This window comes from Silene latifolia, chromosome 7 (assembly GCF_048544455.1).
Source record: "Silene latifolia isolate original U9 population chromosome 7, ASM4854445v1, whole genome shotgun sequence".
NCBI lineage: Eukaryota > Viridiplantae > Streptophyta > Magnoliopsida > Caryophyllales > Caryophyllaceae > Silene > Silene latifolia.
In genome coordinates, this window is record NC_133532.1 from 30,346,400 (window position 1) to 30,368,999 (window position 22,600).

Genomic DNA, 22,600 nt, shown 5'->3' on the forward strand with positions numbered 1-22,600 from the left:
TGTTCCCCTATATTAACTTTGGTCATGTCCCAAAGTTCCACAATTCTCACATATGCCACTTGGGATTGATGAAGATGCCGTCATGGCATTAACATGATGCTTTGGTGATTTTGAGGTTTCTTCAAGTCTAGCCATAGCTTTTTCAAACTTCAAATTGATTGTGTCAATGTGAGCACTAAGTTGAGCACCCAATTGAGTAACGGAGTCCACTTCATGATTTCCTCCTCTAGTAGCCTTGCGAGGTCTACTATATTGTGAGATATGGACCGCCATTTCCTCAATTTTGTTCCAAGTTTGATTGTCATCAACTTCGGTGAACATTCCATTTGATCCCATGTTGAGAATGTTCCTTGAATCTTCAAATAGACCGTTCCAAAATTGTTGTACCAAGAACCACTCGCTAAGTCCATGGTGAGGACATGAGCGACAAATTCCCTTGAACCGCTCCCAAGCTTCATACAAAGATTCTTCATCCCTTTGCTTAAAACCCGTAATTTGGGCTCTTAGCATGTTAGTCTTTTCCGGTGGGTAGAATTTTTTGTAGAAAGCTAGACCCAACTTTTTCCAAGAATCAATTCCAAGAGTGGCCTTATCAAGGCCCTTCAACCATTGTTTCGCGGTGCCAATTAGAGAAAAAGGAAATAAGACCCATCGAATTTAGTCTTGAGTTACACCGGTTTGAGAAATCGCATCACAATAGTCACAAAAGGTTTCCATATGAGAATGAGGGTCTTCACTAGGCATCCCCCCAAATTGGCTCCTTTCGACTAATTGGATAAAGTCGGATTTGGCAATAAAATTTCCGGTCAAATGTTGTGGTGTGGGAGTACCATTGGGTAGGTTCTCCTCGGTGGGTACGGAATGTGGTGAAAACTTAGGCATTGTGGGTTGATTTTGTGTTATGTTTTGTGTTGGGTTCTCCTCACCTTCTCTTGCAAAAGGGTTGATGAACTCAATATCTAGTTGAATATCTACAACCTCACTAATACCTCTCAAATTTCTCCTAGCAAGTCTTCTATTGGTTGTCAAAGTTCTTTCAATTTCACGATCAAAAGGTAACAAATCACCTTGTGACCTTCTAGACATGCAAAATATCAAACAACTCGAAAACAATTAGAACAAACCTTGAGGAGTTTTACTTCCCCAAGGCAAAGAAAGACACAACTAATAACAATATAAGAAAATCTAAATCAAGTTAACACCGTCCCCGGCAACGGCGCCATTTTTGGTCGGACTAAATCTTTTCGGTAACTTGTATTTAGGAGCACCTAGACCAAAACACAATTTATAACTTCACAAACAACTCTACAATTAGTAAAGAGGCAAGTAAAGGTCGGATCCCAAGGGACGGGAATTGAGATGAGATTTCTATTGAAACTAGTGGTGTCTTAGGGGTGTCACAATTTGAGTTGATGTAGAAGGTCACTAAACTAAATAGCAATGAAAGTAAATAAGCAAGATGAATTAAAAGGGTTGTAAACAATTGATAAAAAGCACTAGGGTATCATGGGGTCATAGGGGAATTATGGGAATTGATCATACAAACATGTTCTCAAATTATAAGCAAGCAATTATTGTTGTGATGGGTTGAGTTGGGTTATATCTTACAATCCTAGGAAAGTTTGGGTCCCAGAGCCGAATCGATTAGATTGTACAACACCTACAAGTCGACTTAGTCTTCCCTGCTCAACAACATGCATGGTCTAATGAGACTCGAGTTGGTTTACGTCTTACAAGTCTCATTGAAAAGATAGGTGATGGGTAAAAAATGCAAGGATTCATAGGCTCGCATTTCATCAAACATAACATGTGCATGAGTTAAGATCAAAACAAGCAAGAAAATAAACCATGAAAGCATATTAATTTAAACATGAATCATTCCACATGTTGGTTTCCCCTAATTACCCATTAACCCTAGCTAGGTCACTACTCACTCATTATCATGTTGATCATGCTAGCAAGGTTGTCAATCATACCAACAAAATGAAACATGATGAATAAATGAAAGTAATTAACAATAATTAAAAAGGGATTAAGAGAATTATACCTACTAATGATTCAAATAATAAAGCAAAGAATAAAAGAAGTACTTGATGCTTGATTGAGAGGTTGTCAATCTCCCAATAATAACCCAAATAATCTTCAATTACCCAAAATAAAGGATGAACAAAAGAGAGATTAAGGAAATAAAACTTGTATTAAAACTTGATTAATTGTTGATTAGAAAACTAAAGAGAGATTTAATTGATATTAACTACTCTAAGAATTGATAAGAAGAACATGCTCTTCTAATTAGACTAATGGGGTATTTATAGTGGAAATTAGGTGGAGGCATTAGGGTTAACTAAGGGCTAAACTATTAATTACACTTTTTAGATTTGAGCAGGGAAACGCCGGTATTTTTCGAAGGAAGGGCATCTTTCTTTGAAGCTTGAAGAAACGGATTTGTGCTGGACTGGAATCCGTGCGTCTTAGGCACGGGACGGCCGGATTCAACGGTCTCTGCCCGGGCATCTTTGGGAGAAGACGCACGTCTTCTGGTAGCTGCTGCCCGGGCGTCTTCGAAGGAAGACGCACGGATTGTGGTGCTGGGGACGGGCGGATTCAGGACAATCCGCATGGATTGCTCCTCAGTCTTGTTTCTTCTTCTTTTCTTCCCTTTTCTTCATAAAATCCTTGGGGATTTCCTTGGGGATGCAAGGATCTTTCCTCAACATTGCTCATCTACTATAATATGTACAAAGGCCTTCTAATCTTGTCTCTCCTTGATGCTTGGTCATTGAATTCAATCAATTTAGTCTCATTTTGCCATGAAAATACAAGGTTTGCACTCCTTTCCTACCAAGGACACAAAACCTTAAAGAATATGCAAAACAAAGAACTAAAGACAATAAATGACCCAAATATGCACTAAAAAGCATAGGAACAAGGCTAATTCGGGGACTAAAATGCGCTAATTATGGTCACATCAAATTCCCAGGGGATTCGTCTTGTTGTTCGGCTTAGTTGGTGGGGGTATAGGTAAATCTCCCTTCTCAATCATGTCTTGAATGAGGTGCTTGAGTTTGAAGCAATTTTCGGTATCATGCCCTTTCCCTCGATGATACTGGCAGCAGGCGTTGGGGTTCCAAAATCGGGATTTCTTGGCGTCGGCCGGGTCCGGGGTGGGCCCGATCGGGTGTAACTTCCCCTGGTCCATGAGCCTTTTCAAGGCACTTGCATAAGTCGACCCTATGTTGGTGAACACTCTCTGAGGGCGTTCAGTTTTCTTGGTAGATGGTTCGACGAGGTTAACCTCATCAATCTTGTTTGTCTGTCCGTAAGGGCGAGATCCGGTTGAGGTGGATCCTTGATAACCCCTGCCAGTGGTCTTTGCTAAAACACCCTTTCGGAGGTCGTCCTCAATACGTGTCCCCAGAATCTGCAGATCTTGGAAAGTTTTGATATTTTGATACCTCGGTAGGTTGGCATAAATCGGGCGGAGGTTGTTGACATATTTTTCCACCAGAGTTGATTCACTCGGCTTACTGACCAACTGAGTACTCACCCTCGTCCAACGATTTAGGAACTCAGTGAATCCTTCCTTGTCGTTTTGGGTTAACACCTCGAGAGTACGGGTGTTGGCCTGGATTTCGACGTTGTCGGCATACTGTTTGGCAAACTCAACTGCGATCTCATCCCAAGTGGTAAGGTTTTTCGGGTCCAAGGAGTAGTACCATTGGCGAGGAATCGGCTCCAAAGAGGATGGGAAGATTCTGGCCATGTAGTCTTTGAAAGCACGGATGTGGTTGAGTGGGTCTTCCACTCCCTTAAACTTAGGCACATCAGTCAGGGTGAAGTTGTCAGGTAACTGGTCCCCAACAGGTTCGAACCTTCGGTTATTTTCAAGGTGGATGTTGTTACCCCGGGCTAGGAGTTGTTCTTCTAAGAGTTTCACCTCTTCTCGTTTGATCGAGGTGGGGTATTATGTTCCCCAATTTCCTTGTTCTCGAGGGCGTCGATACGGGTCTCGACGCGATCCAGGGTGACCTTAAGAGCGGTAAGCAGGCTGGCTAGCTGATCAGTTGTGACATCTCTGTTGTTATAATTGTTATTGTGGTTGACAGACGAAGTTGAAGACGGGGCCATGGCTCTGAGGCAGAAAAACGGCTCACATTACAACTCAATCCGACACGGTCCCAAGACTGAACGCAGACAACACAGAGGACGAGACAAAGATCGACTCAATAAGACGGGGTGACCGTGTGTGGTCCCTCGGTGCTGACTCGATTTGTGACGTGACGGTGTTTGACCGAACCTTTGACACGAGTCCAATCATGACGGCGCGACGCCATTAGACGGGTCTCGTGGTGAGACGACTCATAATTAAAGACCCATAAGTACGTTTGCTTTGACTCGATAGACACGAGGCGGAATTGGGATGGTGGACTGAAGTTTTCGAAAATAGAAATTTTCAAAAAGATTCATTTGTCGCTTTAATGGGCGGCTTCCGAAGATAGAAATCTCCGCAAGTCGATCAGTTGAAAGGGTTGTCTTAAGTTTATTTGCAAAAGAAGGTTTGAGCTTGAGTCGGCTCGGAAAACAGTGTGTTGCTTCCCAAGACGGTTTTGAAATTCAAAATTGTATGTTTTGAAAATCGGGTTTGAAATGTTTGAAAAGGTCTCGGGGACGGTGCATGGTCCTCGGGATCTGAAAGTGTTTCGAGAAAAGGGTGTGTGCTTTTCTCGGGTTTCGAAAGGGAGCCATTGTCGGCGCGAAACGGGTTAAAATCCGTGTCTAGACGCGGCGATTATAACGGCGTAAAAATGTGATTTGAAATGGTTATACAAAACCGGGTTTGAAAATCGTCATTATGACGGCCTAGAAAGGCGTGTTGAAATGGTTATACAAAACCGGGTTTGAAAATCGTCATTATGACGGCCTAGAAAGGCGTGTTGAAATGGTTATACAAAACCGGGTTTGAAAATCGTCATTATGACGGCCTAGAAAGGCGTGCATCGGTCGGCGAAAGACCGAGGTTTGAAATGGTTATACAAAATCGAATTTGAAAATCGTCATTATGACGGCCTAGAAAGGCGTGTTGAAATGGTTATACAAAACCGAGTTTGAAAATCGTCATTATGACGGCCTAGAAAGGCGTGTTGAAATGATTATACAAAACCGAGTTTGAAAATCGTCATTATGACGGCCTAGAAAGGCGTGTTGAAATGGTTATACAAAACCGAGTTTGAAAATCGTCATTATGATGGCCTAGAAAGGCGTGCATCGGTCAGCGAAAGACCGAGGTTTGAGATGGCCATTATAACGGCGCAAAAAGGGTGTTTTTGAAAGTTTGAAAATGACACGGAAGGACTTATGATCAAATAGCACATAAGCACTCACAGTTCATTATATTATGCATCATGCTGACACGGGTTTTGGCTTAGAAAGGGTGAGTTACACACCAAGCAATCAAACCCCGATTTGCGAGAGGGATACCAATCTAAACAAAATGTGTAAGGAGGGTGCCCTAGCCTCGTGCTCGAAAGTGATGAAAGCTCTTTGACGAAACAGAAATGTGTAACGTCAATGGTATGCTTGACTCAATCGGGATTCGAAACGCGGGGATGATAAAACTCACGCCGACGGGACGAGCCAATTGGTCGAAAAGGGTTAGGTTGTGGGCCCGGACAAGGAACCTAACCGTGACCGTAATATCAATTAATGCATTCCAACCAAGATCTCGTTCGAGTCTCACCATCTAGGGATCACAAAGACGTAAATGTCCTAGTTTTCCCCAATGGAGTCGCCAATCTGTGGACATGGCCCACCTACACGCCTAGCAAATCTGTGGACGTATAGCGGTCTTTTGAAAGCCACGCTCGGCGGCGTAAAAATGCCTTCGACCGGATCGTTTTAGATCGGTCGGTTTCGTCTCGGTAAGGGTCTCGAAATGATTAGAGATGTTCGGAGTCGCCACCAAGCATTTGTGGGATGCCTGGAACCCTTACGAATTCCACTTTATACCTCGGTCAAATCGAAGCACAAAGCAGCGTTTGACATAGGTACTAAAGATAAGGAAATCGTCCCTCTTTAGCATCCTATCTCTAGAATGACTCTTGTACGCCCTGGATAAGGTGGTCCACTATCCAAAGTTTCTGAGTAAGAGGTGAAAGTACGTATTGGGAAGCCCTTTAATCAGACACCCAATCCCGCCCTCGTTTAGCGGCCTCTACTGATCGATCTTGGTTGGTTGAATGCAAAAGTTGATAAAACGGTTTAAATGCATGAATGCGCATCCAATAATTTAAACCTAACATGTGAGAGCTTTCTAAGTCGGTTGATTTAATCCAAATATCAAGTATAAGATGTCGAGTTGGATTAATGGTTGATTTGCATGCAAGACGGAAATTAAACATCCATTTACCGTATTAGGTTTAGGGTGCATAACATGATCCATTTGTCTTTAGTAAGGCATTTTACAAATATGGTTTTGAATAATCGAATAGTCATCTGATCCGTCCTATATCCGGGTTAACCGGAGTCGGGATCGTCCTAGACTAATGCTGGAAGAAAACAGGCCCTGTACCAGACGGCTATAAGAGGCGCGAGCCAGCCGGCGGTGTAAGGGGCCTCCCTCTGGTTTTGAAAATGAGAAAGAAAAGGCCTGCTTGAGGCGCGGGTTAGCCAACGGTTGTATGCTGTGTTCTGACTGTTTTGAAAACGTTATAAAACGTGTTAAAAATGGATTTTTGAACCCGGTTTGGTTTTGAAAGGGTCGTTTAAACCGCATTTGTCGATTTGAAGAGCTAGACTCGAATAATCATCATTATTTGAAAATATTCGGTGTCGGGTTCGGTTTGACAAACTTGACATGAATAGTTTTGAAAATGATTATGGACTAATTGTTTTAAGTCCATTTTGAATGTAATTAGTAGGTAGTCGTCATCGTACCCGGGTTAAAATCCGGCATGGTATGTAGAACCAAGGATGATTTTGTGTTGGTGACTAATATGTTTGTTTGAAAATGTAAAGAAATGAAATAAAAGGCTTTAAAATACCTTTTAAATGTCATTAACCAAATATTATCACCGAAACACGGATTTAACCGTCATGGTATGAAGAACCAAGGGTGAAAAATGTTTTATGGTTAAAACATGTGAAATGAAACAAAAAGGTTTCGAAAATACTTGAAATGGTAAAAACCGATTACAAATATGAAAAAAAGGATTAAGGGAATGACGAGAACAAACACGGTTGATCTCTGGTCTGAGTACCCCATTTAGGCGCGAGCCATTTGGCGACCTAAGGGGCTTCTGCCTCAGACCAAAAATCGGTTTTGGCTCGTTTATCCCATGTTTTGGTTCATGGTATGCATGTTTTAGCATGTTAAAGTCATGAAACAAATGAAAACATAATAAAAGAGGATTTTTACACCCTCATACTTACATGTTTGGTTATGGCGAGTGACCGACGTAAGTGTATTAACTCGTTTGATCGAAGAAAACTCGATTTAAAACCGTTTTGGTAAGTAAAAGAGTGTTTTAAAAGTTTAGTGATGGTGTAGTGGTCAAAGTGGTCGGTCAAGTGGTTTAATGCACGATGACGGTACCAAACAATGTGTAAGGCTCGTGTTTACGATCGGTAGGTCATAAATACGCGTCGGATTGTGACTTAAGAAGTCGAGTCGAGAAATTTAAGGGAGAAAAGAGGGGGCGGACACTCGCGTAAGTCTCAAATGGGTGGCATTTGAGGGGTATTTATAGGAGAATGAATGGTTCTGTAATTTTTGAGCGACGTGGCCACCTGGGCTGCTCAAAGAGGCGCGAGCCACGTCGCGGCACTTCGAGTTGTGTTGTCACTATCACAACAAACGCAATTATGATTTGTTCTATCCTAGGTTTTGTAGTCACATGTTTGGTACTTGACCAACATGAATCCGGGAAAACTTAGTATAGAAGGCTTGAAGATATTTTGTTTTTTTGGTTGACTCGGTTTGACTCGTTGTTGGAGTCGGGATTTGAATTTTTGATTCGGTTTTTGGTCCGGAGTCGGTTTTGACTCTAGTTAGTGTCATTGCGACCCCGTCGTCATGCATTAAACACTCCAGGTATTTTTGAAATGTTTTGAAATGTTTTGTTTTCGAAATCGTTTTATGTTTTCCGACGTAAAGTTGTACACAAACTGTCGATCAAACGCTGCGATCCCAAAACATGTTGTAGTCCAATAATCATCAGGTGTTTGTTGGAGTTTCAGCAGATACTGGGTATCTACAATACCAGAATAAGGTTGAGAACCAACTGGGAAGAAAGGTTAAAGCAGTCCGTTCAGATCATGGTGGCGAATATTTTTCAAATGAGTTTGATCAACACCTTAAAGACTGTGGAATAGTTTTAAAGTTAACTCCACCTGGAACACCTCAATTAAATGGTGTGTCCGAACGGAGAAATCGAACACTACTCGATATGGTTCGATCCATGATGAGTCACACGGTAGTACCTGATTCATTATGGGGTTTTGCTCTTTTGTCAGCTGCTCTTATACTTAACCGAAGTACGTCTAAAGCTGTCGACAAGACTCCGTATGAGATATGGAAGGGAATGGTCCCCAACTTGTCCTTTATTCGGGTTTGGGGCTGCGGGGCTTATGTCAAGTGGAGACACGAGGATAAGCTCGGCCCGCGATCGGTCAAGACATACTTTATTGGTTATCCAAAAGGAATGTTTGGTCATTACTTCTATTTGCCTACCGAACATCGAGTTTTTGTTGCGGCTAGTGCAAAGTTCTTAGAGAAAGAGTTTCTCGAGAACAAGTCAAGTAATAGAACCTTCGAGCTGTCAGAGATTCAAGAACTAACAACCGAGGAACAGATGGAGGAAGATGTTCCTTCAACTAATGATACGGTTAATATTCCTCGGGAACCTAGAAGGTCGGGTAGAGTCTCTAATCCTCCAGACAGATACATTGGTATGGTTGAGGAAAATGACGTTTTGCTCCTAGAGAGTAATGAACCCGCTACCTATAAAGGTGTCATGACCTGTTCCGACTCTAAGCTATGGCTTGAAGCCATGCAATCCGAGATGGACTCCATGTATGAGAATGACGTATGGGATCTTGTTGATTTACCTAACAAGGTATGACCTCTTCAGTGCAAATGGCTTTACAAAATATAGCATTTTGTAGAAGGGCAACCATATACCTATAAGGCATGACTAGTGGCAAAAGGTTTCACCCAAGTGCACGGATTGCATTATGATGAAATCTTTGAACCCGTAGTTATGCTGCGTTCCATTCGGATAATCTTAGCGATTGCCGCTTTTCATGACTATGAAATTTGACAGATGGATGTGAAAACCGCCTTCTTAAATGGTTATTTGGAGGAGGAATTGTACATGGTACAACCCGAAGGTTTCATAGATCCTGAAATTCCTATGAAAGTGTGAAAGCTTAAACGTTCCATTTATGGACTTAAGCAAGCTTCTCGGAGTTGGAATCATCGTTTCGACCAGGTGATAATAGAGTATGGTTTCACTCGATCGGTCGAGGAACCATGCTTATATGTCAAGTCGAGTGGGAGCAAGATTGTTTTCTTGATATTGTATGTCGATGACATACTCTTGATTGGGAATAACATTCCTCTCTTATCTTCGGTAAAAGGATGGTTGAAGAACCATTTCCAGATGAAAGATCTGGGTGAGGCACAACGCATATTGGGAATCCGTATCTATCGAGATAGATCACGACGGATGTTATCACTGAGTCAGGAGTCTTATCTAGATAAGATTCTTCAAAGGTTCAGCATGACCAACTCCAAGAAGGGGAACCTTCCAATGACTTCAGCGATGCATTTGAGCAAGTCTCAGTCACCTAAGACACCGGAAGGGGTTGAACGCATGAGTCGCGATCCTTATGCATCAGCCATAGGATCAATCATGTATGCCATGATATGCACACGTCCAGACGTGGCATATGCATTGAGTATGACGAGTCGGTACCAAAGCAATCCAGGTGAAACACACTGGATGGCTGTTAAAAACATCCTTAAGTACCTACGGAGAACTAAGGATTGGGCATTGACTTATGGAGGAGATACTAAGCTATGTGCAATCGGTTATGCAAATGCTAGCTTCCAAACGGATCTAGATGATTCGAAATCTCAGTCTGGATTCGTCTTTACTCTTAATAGTGTTGCGGTCAGCTGGAAAGGTTCCAAACAGGAAGTTGTAGCAGATTCTAATACTGAATCCGAGTACTATGCCGCTTCAGATGCAGCAAAGTAAGCTATATGGATGCGTCAATTCTTACAAGGACTAACCATAGTTTCTAGTTCGAATGACCCAATCACCATCTATTGTGACAATAGAGGTGCCATCTTCCAGGCCAAGGAGCCTAAGTCTAGCAACAAGTCTAGACATGTACATCGGAAGGCTCACCTGATCCGTGATTACGTGGAGCAAGAGGAGATAGTGATTGACAAGATTGCTTCGGATGACAATATCGCGGATCCTCTCACTAAACCATTGAAATATGATAAGCATGAAGGGCACATTATTTCCATGGGAATTAAACGTATTCCTGAGTTGTAGTAGTTGTTTATGGATTCGATACATTTTCTTTTTCATATGCTATTTATAACTTCATCGTATTATTTCATATTTTGTTTTTTATGTGGATTGTACGACAACATTGAACGCCACAAAGGAACTGAATTACATTATATTTGTTTTGGTCCGTAATCACCTACATGAGCTGATAACTCTGGCTATTATATTGTGAAGTTGATTGATGTTGGGTTCAACGAGCCATAAGTCAAACGGTTGGCTGATCGATCACAGATGCGAGTTACAACGATACCTCGTCGGACATTGTGACAATGTAATGGAGTCCTAAATGTTTAAAAACATTCAGTGCCAGGTCGTGGATTGGACGTCCATTGTGTTCCTAGAGTCGATTCTTTTGACTATCGACTGTCTCTTGAGATTAAGGCAGTTTTTGAGTGACTTTGGTTTCTTTCTCATGGTCGACCGTAACAGGAGGCTAAGCAGATTTTTACTGGGTCATTTCATACTGTGCTTGTATCTGCAGGATTCGAGTTGAAGAAAATATCCAACCTTTATCAGGTTTAGTCATTTCTCAGGGCCACTCGAGGAGTTGTAACTGAAATGCATGGGCATGCTCGAACGATGATTAGTTTATCAGTTAAGTTACTCTCTAGTCGGGAAAACCACTCTTGATACTGATCACTTGTAAAACACGACCTTTGTGAATACGGATTTTGCAAATTGTTTTACATTGAGTGGGAGAAATTAAGGATATGAGAATCGGTTATCACACATAAACTTGTGAGGACAACTGGGAGATTGTTGGAGCTAGTGTCCTGCAACGTTAGTGTGATAACGTGTATAAATCTCTTATAGGTTCACAGGGTATACTTAGTATTTTATCAATTGATTAACGTTTACTAATAACGGTTGGCTTGCTAGAAATTTGACGTTATTATCATACTGATGGCGGTGATCAACTGGTCCCTAAAAGTCACACCTAAAGGATGTGTGGTCGGACTCACTTGGAGGTTTAGTTTTCGGTACTTGTTGTTAGGAGCACCTAGACCAAATCACAATTTATAACTCCACAAACAACTCTACAATTAGTAAAGAGGCAAGTAAAGGTCGGATCCCAAGGGACGGGAATTGAGATGAGATTTTCAATTGCAACTAGTGGTGTCTAGGGGTGTCACAATTTGGGGTTTGAAGTAGAAGATCACTAAACTAAATAGCAATAAAAGTAAACAATCAAGATGATTAAAAAGGGATGTAAACAATTGATAAAAGGCACTAGAGTGTCATGGGGTCATAGGGGATTCATGGGAATTGATCATACAAACATATTCTGAAATTATAAGAAAGCAATTATTATTGTGATGGATCGAGTTGGTTTATATCTTACAATCCTAGGAAAGGTTGGGTCCCGGAGCCGAATCGATATGCATGGTCTAATGAGACTCGAGTTGGTTTATGTCTTACAAGTCTCGTTGAAAAGATAGGTGATGGGTAAAAAATGCAAGGATTCATAGGCTCGCATTTCATCAAACATAACATGTGCATAAGTTGAGATCACAACATGCAAGCTAATAAACTATGAAAACATATTAATTTAAGGATGAATCATCCCCCATGTTGGTTTCCCCTAATTACCCATTAACTCTAGCTAAGGAAACTACTCACCCATTATCATGTTGAACATGCTAGCAAGGTTGTCAATCATACCAACAAAGTAAAACATGATGAATAAATGAAGATAATTAACAATAATTAAAAAGGGATTAAGAGAATTATACCTACTAATGATTCCAATAATAAAGCAAAGAATAATAGAAGTACTTGATGATTGATCGGAAGGTTGTCAATCTCCCAATAATAACCCAAATAATCTTTAATTACCTAAAAATGAAAGATGAACAAAAGAGAGATTAAAGAAATGAGATTTGTATTAAGACTTGGTTAAAAGTTGATTACAAGATTAAAGAGAGATTTGATTGATATAAACTACACTAGAGATTGCTAAAAAGAACATGATAATCTAATTAGACTAATGGGGTATTTATAGTGGGGATTAGGTACATAAATTAGGGTTTACTAAGGGCTTAAATGACGATTAAGTCCTTGAGGAATCGCCGGTCTCAAGAGACACTCCGGTCTCCTTTTCGCCGGTCTTAAAAATATGCGCATCCTTCATTGAACAAGTAGAAGACGGATTTAGCTGTCACACAATCCGAGCGTCCAGGGCACGGGACGGGCGAATTGTCTTCTTGTTGGACGCGCGGATTCGTGGGGTGGACGGGCGGATTGTGGTGGTTTTGGACGGGCGTCCAGCTGAGGAAGACGCTCGGATTGCATGTGCTGGATGGGCGGATTGTGGGCAATCCGCTCGGATTCTCTTACAGCTTCTTCCTTTCTTCTTTTCTTCCTTTCTCTTCATAAAATCCTTGAGGATTTCCTCGGGGATGCAAGGATCTTTTCTCATTATTGCCCATCTACTATAGTATGTACAAAGGCCTTATAGTCTTGTCTTCTCTTTGATGCTTGGTCATTGAATTCAATCAATTTAGCTCCATTTTGCCATGAAAATGCAAGGTTTGCACTCATTTCCTACCAAGGGATCAAAACCTCAAAGAATATGCAAAACAAAGGACTAAAGACAATAAATGACCCAACTATGCACCAAAAAGCATGGGAACAAGGCTAATTCGGGGACTAAATATGCTCAAATTATGGTCACATCAAATGTCCCCAAACCGAACCTTTGCTCGTCCCGAGTAAAGAGGTGACAAAGACTAGGACCGTTATTTAAACTAACCAAATAGCATAGCCGATATGAGACAATTAGCAGGTCTCACTCCGCCCCTTCAACTCACAACAAGACAACCATGAGGTAGGATGCCTTCTTGCAAGGCAAGGTGGGTCTTGCCAAAATGGCGACACATCCAAACATTTAGAGCACATAAAATCACGTAATGGATGCATCTACAAAAGAATAGCCACTTTCCTCATCTAAGTGGCGGAAATTATCTAAAGAGGAAGCAATTCAAGAGTACACACTCCTTCATAGATGTAATTTCTTCAAACTACTAAGCCTAGAAGGATACCAATAAATCACCTCCAAGTTGTGTCAAGCTAGGGTACCTTTGTCCTCAATCGTTAAATGCTTTTGTCAAGAGTAGACTCCCTATGGTGTTAGAAACACTGGAGGATGGCGGAATTCCCCCTCTTGCATAGACAAGAAGAATGGTCGTCCCCTCTCTACCATGCACAAAAGTGGATACGATGGATAAAGGGAACGATAGTGTTTGAGTTTCATTTTGGGAGTTTGCTTTTGTTGTTTGTTTTTCCCCCCAATTTCTTGTGGCATATAACATTTGAGAACACTTTCTTTTGCCATTTCTTTTGATTTTTGGCATTTCAATACCTGACAACTTTTCAACTTTTTGCATTTCTTTTTGAAAATTTTCATAGTCACCCCATATGTAGTGAGGGTGCCTTATATTTGAATCTTTAGGAGTCTATTTTTGCTCATTTGGACTGACGGATTATTCCATAGACGCTCGGATTCCCATAAGACGAGCGGATTACCCATAGGGACGCTCGGATTCCACCTGGTCTACCCAGATTCAGTCCCATCCGTGCACTTGCATATCCCGTGTCATTTTCATTCTTCAAATCCCGTGTTCTTCACTGTAGGGGCGCCACAAAGGCATGAGTAGCCTAGGCAATTGCTATCCCCACACTAAGCTAAAGCACTACACATCAATAAAATCATTAGTCCCTCCCTCACTTCTCTCAAAAATGATAAATATCTTGATCAAGGCATAAAAATCCAAAAAAAACAAAAATGCAATGTAAGAATTAAAATGCAAGTTAGGGAATTAGAAATATTTACAAATGGTGGTTTGGAGAGGACTCCAACAAACTCTCATCCTTAATGAGATGTCATGGGGGCATGTCCAAGGTGTTGTTGATGTTACTCAACACCTTGAAGAAGTAGTAAAAATCTTGTTCATTGTCATGATAAAGATCCTCAATAGATCTTTGCACTTGTTGTCCTTCATGTTGGTCTTGATCGATAGCATTACCAATGTAGGGATTGAAAATCCCTTCAAACTCATCGTCCCAAAGACCACAAACTTCATCTACTTGGTCACTAAAGATCTCTTGAGTTGATAGAGACAACTCTCTCACTTTCTTGTCTTGGCCAATGAAGCCATCTTCTTCATTGCTTGACTTTGGTGAGATTTTCAAGCTCTCTTTGTTACAATTTCCTTGCTCTTTTGATGGAGCATCATCGACTTTCTTCTTCCATTGGAATTCCGACTTCTTCCTATCATCCTTCCAGCTATAATGATCAACCATAAAACATGGTTCATGCAAACGGGGAGCTCTCATGGTCTTGTCAAGATTGAAAGTTATGCTTTCATCTCCCACTTCTAGAGTGAGCTCTCCATGCTTCACATCTATCACCGCACCCGTGGTGTGCAAGAAAGGTCTACCTAGAATGATTGGAATATTGGAGGCTTCTTCCATGTCAACAATGACAAAGTCCACCGGGATGAAAAATTTCCCAACTCTTACGGGAACATCTTCCCATATCCCCAATGGTGTCTTCGTCGATCTATCGGCCATTTGGAGTGTGATATTGGTGCATTTAAGCTCTCCCATCCCTAACCTTTTACTCACCGAGTACGACATAACACTCACACTAGCCCCAAGATCACATAGGGCTTTGTTGATCGTGGTGTCGCCAATGGTACACGGTATTGAGAAGCTTCCCGGATCTTTAAGTTTTGGAGGTGAACTCCCTTGAAGTATTGCACTACTCACCTTAGTGAAGGCGATAGTCTCAAGCTTCTGGATCGACTTCTTTTTCGTAAGGATGTCTTTCATGTACTTTGCATAGGCCGGCACGTGATTGATTAATTCCATGAAAAGAATCGAGACTTCCAAATTCTTCACAATCTCCATAAATTTTCCAAGTTGGTCATCAAATTTGGGCTTGGCTTGATGACTTGGAAAAGGAAGTCTAATCACAATAGGCTCCTTCTCCTTGGTCTTGTCTTCATTTTTCTTTGAAACTTCTTCTTTGTCACTAGCTTCCACAACTTCATCCTCAACTTGCTTCTTCGGTGCTTCATACCTCGTACCACTTCTCAAGTGAATGGCACTAACCGTTTCATGTCTCGGGGGATTACTTTGAGGTGGTAATTGCCCCTTCTGTCTTTGTGAGCTTGAAGATGCTAGTTGAGTCAATTGGGTTTCCAACATTTTGGTGTGGGCTATGATGTTGTTGATGGTGATTTCCTTTGCTTGACTATCCTTTTGCATTTGAGTGAAAAACTCTTGTTGATTCTTTTGCATTTGGAGGACCGCTTTTTGAACATCAAAACCTTGGTCATTTTGTTGATTGTATGGAGTTTGAATTTGGTAACCTTGGTTTTGGTTGTAAAAGGGTCTTTGATTTTGGTTTCTCATGGGAGGTGGGGTGTATGTTGGTTGAGGGTTTTGAACATTTTGGCTTTTGTATGAGAGATTTGGGTGGAATTTGGTGTTTTCATTGTAATAGTTTGAATAAGGGGTACCACTCTTGTATGCTTGAAAAGCATTCACTTGTTCATTTGTTCCCCTACATTCACTTTAGTCATGTCCCAAAGTTCCACAATTCTCACATATCCCACTTGGGATTGATGAAGATGCCGTCATGGCATTAACATGTTGCTTTGGTGATTTTGAGGCTTCTTCAAGTCTAGCCATAGCTTTTTCGAACTTCAAATTGATGGTATCAATGTGAGCACTAAGTTAATCACCCAATTGAGTAATAGAGTCCACTTCATGCTTTCCTCCTCTAGTAGCCTTGCGAGGTCTACTATATTGTGAATTATGAACCGCCATTTCCTCAATATTGTTCCAAGTTTGATTGTCGTCAACTTCGGTGAACATTCCATTTGATCCCATGTTGAGAATGTTTCTTGAGTCTTCATAAAGACCGTTCCAAAATTGTTGTATCAAGAACCACTCGCTAAGTCCATGATGAGGACATGAGCGGCAATTTCCTTTGAATCGCTCCCAAGCTTCATACAAGGATTCTTCATCTCTTTGCTTAAAGCCCGTAATTTGAGCTCTTAGCATGTTAGTCTTTTCCGGTGGGTAGAATTTTTTGTAGAAAACTAGAGCCAATTTCTTCCAAGAGTCAATTCCGAGAGTAGCCTTATCAAGGCCTTTCAACCATTGTTTTGCGGCGCCAATTAGGGAAAAAGGAAATAAGACCCATCGAATTTGGTTTTGAGTTACACCGGTTTGAGAAATCGCATCACAATAGTCACAAAACGTCTCCATGTGAGAGTGAGGGTCTTCACTAGGCATCCCCCCAAATTGGCTTCTTTCGACTAATTGGATAAATGCGGATTTGGCAATGAAATTTCCGGTTAAGTGTTGTGGTGTGGGAGTACCATTGGGTATGTTCTCCTCGGTTGGTACGGAATGTGATGAAATTTTAGGCATTGTAGGTTGATTTTGTGTTGGATTTTGTGTTGTGTTCTCCTCACCTTCTCTTGCAAAAGGGTTGATGAAATCAATAGTGTTTGGTTGAATATCTACAACCTCACCAATACCTCTCAAAGTTCTCCTAGCAAGTCTTCTATTGTTTGTCAAAGTCCTTTCAATTTCGTGATCAAAGGGTAACAAGTTACCTTGTGATCTTCTAGACATGCAAAATATCAAACAACTCGAAAATAATTAGAACAAACCTTGAGGAGTTTTACTTCCCCAAGGCAAAGAAACACACAACTAATAACAATTTAAGAAAATCTAAATCAAGTTAACACCGTTCCCCGACAACGGCGCCATTTTTTGTCGGACTCACTTGGAGGTTTAGTTTTCGGTACTTGTCGTTAGAAGCACCTAGACCAAAACACAATTTATAACTCCACAAACAACTCTACAATTAGTAAAGAGGCAAGTAAAGGTCGGATCCCAAGGGACGGGAATTGAGATGAGATTTTCAATTGCAACTAGTGGTGTCTAATGGTGTCACAATTTGGGGTTTGAAGTAGAAGATCACTAAACTAAATAGCAATAAAAGTAAACAAGCAAGATGATTAAAAAGGGATGTAAACAATTGATAAAAGGCACTAGGGTGTCATGGGGTCATAGGGGATTCATGGGAATTGATCATACAAACATATTCTCAAATTATAAGCAAGCAATTATTGTTGTGATGGATCGAGTTGGTTTATATCTTACAATACTAGGAAAGTTTGGATCCCGGAGCCGAATCGATTAGATTGTACAACACCTACAAGTCGACTTAATCTTCCCTACTCAACTATATGCATGGTCTAATGAGACTCGAGTTGGTTTATGTCTTACAAGTCTCATTGAAAATATAGGTGATGGGTAAAAAATGCAAGGATTCATAGGCTCGCATTTCATCAAATATAGCATGTGCATAAGTTGAGATCACAACAAGAAAGCAAATAAACTATGAAAACATATTAATTTAAGCATGAATCATCCCCCATGTTGGTTTCCCCTAATTACCCATTAACCCTAGCTAAGGAAACTACTCACTCATTATCATGTTGAACATGCTAGCAAGGTTGTCAATCATACCAACAAAGTAAAACATGATGAATAAATGAAGATAATTAACAATAATTAAAAAGGGATTAAGAGAATTATACCTACTAATGATTCCAGTAATAAAGCAAAGAATAATAGAAGTACTTGATGATTGATTGAAAGGTTGTCAATCTCCCAATAATGACCCAAATAATCTTCAATTACCCAAAAATGAAAGATGAACAAAAGAGAGATTAAGGAAATGAGATTTGTATTAAGACTTGATTAAAAGTGGATTACAAGATTAAAGAGAGATTTGATTGATATAAACTACACTAGAGATTGCTAAAAAGAACATGATAATCTAATTAGACTAATGGGGTATTTATAGTGGGGATTAGATACATAAATTAGGGTTTACTAAGCGCTTAAATGACGATTAAGTCCTTGAGGAATCGCCGGTCTCAAGAGAGACTCCGGTCTCCTTTTCGCCGGTCTTAGAAAAATATGCGCATCCTTCATTGAACAAGTAGAAGACGGATTTAGCTGTCGCACAATCCGAGCGTCCAGGCCACGGGACGGGCGGATTGTCTTCTTGTTGGACGAGCAGATTAGTGGGGTGGACGGGCGGATTGTGGTGGTTTTGGACGGGCGTCCAGCTGAGGAAGACGCTCGGATTGCATGTGCTGGACGGGCAGATTGTGGGCAATCCGCTCGGATTCTCTTACAGCTTCTTCCTTTCTTCTTTTCGTCCTTTCTCTTCATAAAATCCTTGAGGATTTCCTCGGGGATGCAAGGATCTTTTCTCATCATTGCCCATCTACTATAGTATGTACAAAGGCCTTCTAGTCTTGTCTTTTCTTTGATGCTTGGTCATTGAATTCAATCAATTTAGCTCCATTTTGCCATGAAAATGCAAGGTTTGCACTCCTTTCCTACCAAGGGATCAAAACCTCAAAGAATATGCAAAACAAAGGACTAAAAACAATAAATGACCCAAATATGCACTAAAAAGCATGGGAACAAGGCTAATTAGGGGACTAAATATGCTCAAATTATGGTCACATCAATGTGTTTGAGAGATGTGATTATATGAAAATATAATCACATTGATGCCTTATATGACTAAAAGGTTAATCCATTTATTTGACTAAAAGTTTAGTTAATGTGATGGTGAGTCGATTATTTAATACAATTAAATAATATCAGCTGAGACGAATTAATTGTTAATTCGTAAATTGAATATAAACTGTTCTATTTAATTAATGTATATAATGTTAGCTTAAACGAATTAAGATGTTAATTCGTAATTAAACATAAACGGTTATATTTAATTAACAAATTATAAATATGCGATATTTATAGTTAGTGTATATATTATATGAAATTGTCATAATAAATGATGTCAGACCGGTATTAATAAATCGACTACAAACTGTTGTGTGTGGACTTATTAATACGTGACGACATAAATGACAATTGATAATAATACACATTTTATACAATAGGATAACAACCTAAAATAAGAATATTTTCTCCTTATTTTGTTGGTTGGTTACACGGTTTAAAGGAAAAAAAGAAGAAAAAGATCTTCCCCTTTTTCCTCCTTTTGGACGGTTATAATAGGAGAGAGGGAGGATCATTTTCTCTCATGATTTTTACTCCATACTCTCATCACAAAACCCTAAAAATTATTAGGAATTAGGGTTCTCTTTCTAGCAAGAAAAAGGCATTTCTCGGAGCATTTTGGGTGCAACGATTAGGAGAATATCGATCTCGATATTTGTTCTTAGGCCAAATTGCTAGGACCGGGGGTTAATTCTAATCTCTATTCTTTTGTTTATGCATTTCATTTATGACTCGTAATTTCATATCTCATAATTTCGTTATAATCCGAATTTTTCTTGATGAAATATACCGATATTTCTAACATTATTATTATTATTATTATTATTATTATTATTATTATTATTATTATTATTATTATTATTATTACTATTATTATTATTATTATTATTATTATTATTATTATTATTATTATTATTATTATTATTATTATTATTATTATTATTATTATTTTGTGAGGAGTTATATATATATATATATATATATATATATATATATATATATATATATATATATATATATATATATATATATATATATATATATATATATATATATATATATCAATACTATATATTAAATCCAGAAACCAAGGGATTTCAATGTAATTAAAGAAAGTTATACAAATTAATTGATACCCGTCGTTGTGAGTACCAAAGATAAAATTTATAATTCCTATTAAGACTAACCTAGGCTAGTGGTAACAGGGTCGAACCACAAGGAGGCAGATGTAAATTCTAGTTGATTTATGTTCAGTCTAAGGTAACAATTGTGGGGGTTGAGTTGAGATGGTCTATAGCTAAGAACAAATAAAGATAATAAACTAAAAGATGGTTTAAACAGATAAAGAAGGGGTACTAGGATGATCGGTTCATTATAGCTTGGCGGCAAAGACAAACTAAGTCGGTCCGAGTCAACACGGGTGAGGCGGGAAATAAAGAGGTCCTCTCGGTCCACTCTTAACAAATAGCATCTTTCGATCTCGCTATAGGTCCCTAATATCACTAATACTAACTTTCATTCCGAAAAGTGACTAACGGTCTAAACTATACCTATCTTTCGATCTTAGCACAGTTTAGTCGATTCAATTGATGGTCTAACAACATACCCTATCTTTCGATCTATTGGGTCGGTCATAAAATGGTATCTAACTGGTCGCATGCATTCGATTCGTTAAATACAACAATTAAAATCAATTAAAACGAAATAAGCTCACGAGGTCAGTCGATCGACCGGGTAAGGTGGTCGATCGACCAACACGCGGGTTCAGGCCATGTCTAATCTAATGCCGCCTATGCTACAATTCGCCTACATCCTAGCACAAACTATTTAGCTACTCATGCTAAGGGTGAAAACAATAACATTGACGATGAAACTAGCTACTGAATTCATGCTTAAAACGGTAAAGAAAGCAATTAACATAAACAATGAAATTGGTTGCGGGAAACTAGCTAGCAATTCTAAACTATTGATAAAATAAAGATGAACTAAAATTAGGGCAGAAGAATACCGAATTGCAGAGGAAAGATTAGTTATTAAGAACCGAAAATCCAATGCTCAACAATCCCAAACCCTAACTATCTATCAAGAACCGTATGCGGAAACTTAATGAAGATTACCGAATAAAACTTAGGTTTAAAACTGAATGAAAACTGAATGCTAAACTAGGTATTCTCAGTTACGTTATATAGAAAGTTCACGTAACAATTATTCCAAAACCTAAACTTAACGGGCTTCAAGTTCCTCGGTCTTTTAATTCACGTCTGGAACAGCATTGTGGTCGATCGACTAAGGTAGGTGGTCGATCGACCGGTCCTCGATGTCTGAGTAGCTTCTGGAACCCGAACATTGGTCGATCGACTGAGGGTGATGGTCGATCGACCACTTGAGCTGCTACTTGACTTCTTAAAACTCGTGGACTCGTCTTTTGGGCCTTAAATTGCGCACCAAGCTCGTTCCTCGGGTGAATATTTCACGTCAAATGCAATGTAAGATACTTGGGGACGGATTTAGCTCGATTTCCGCTGGATTCTTCACATTTCTGCAATAATGTACAAAATACGGAAGTAGACGGAAATAGGGAGAAATGCAGCATAAACAACAAGAATGAGCTCTGAAATGCGTGTAAAATGGGATGTAAAACATCATATAAAAGACACGCATCAAACTTCCCCAAACCAAACCCTTGCTTATCCCCAAGCAAGAACTAGACTTGATCTAATAACCTAATGGAACGAGTTCAATCTCAGAGCGAAATGCAAACTGTTAAGCCTAAACCAAATTTAATGCACAACCAACAATCAATTAGTAATGTGAATCATGCAAACGAGTTATGTAGTCGTTAAAGATATGCTGAACCGCCAACTGTAGAGACTTATCAAATTGGACTCTCACGGGTCGCTCAAATCACTCAGTAAGTATAGGTGAAAATATGTAAGATAGAAAGAATTAATTTTGTAGTGACTCTCACCTAACTACGACCTATGAAGACATGCCAGCAATAGAATATGAAAATGATCTCTATGACCGTACATATGCATTCCAACCAAACAGATGACCAATGACACATTCCGAGGTATATATGGGATATGTGAGGTATGGGTAAGAAGAGGCAAAACATTTTATGGTAAAGTGGAGGTACATGTGATCAAGCTAGTACCAAAACGGAACCAAGTGGCAACATCCAACTTCTTGCTCATAATCAAACGAAACGGTGCTATAGCAAGCACAAAACTCACAATCTCCAAAATACTAAATCAATAAACTCCCCATAAAATATAAATGGAACATGGGAGCAAAAATCGCCAAAAGATAAGGATTAAATTATGCGAATTGACTTTTTTCTCGGATCTTCAGTCGATCGACCCAATTCGACAGTCGATCGTCTG

General features: G+C 39.8%; 2 non-coding genes across 2 annotated transcripts; both read left to right on the forward strand.

Moving 5' to 3' along the window:
* Positions 1-403: 403 nt before the first annotated feature.
* Positions 404-510, forward strand: LOC141593582 (small nucleolar RNA R71). Its single transcript, XR_012521656.1, has one exon. It is a non-coding gene; the product is annotated as a small nucleolar RNA R71 (small nucleolar RNA).
* A 16,038-nt stretch (positions 511-16,548) lies between these two features.
* Positions 16,549-16,655, forward strand: LOC141593191 (small nucleolar RNA R71). The gene has a single exon (XR_012521295.1). It is a non-coding gene; the product is annotated as a small nucleolar RNA R71 (small nucleolar RNA).
* Positions 16,656-22,600: the final 5,945 nt, after the last annotated feature.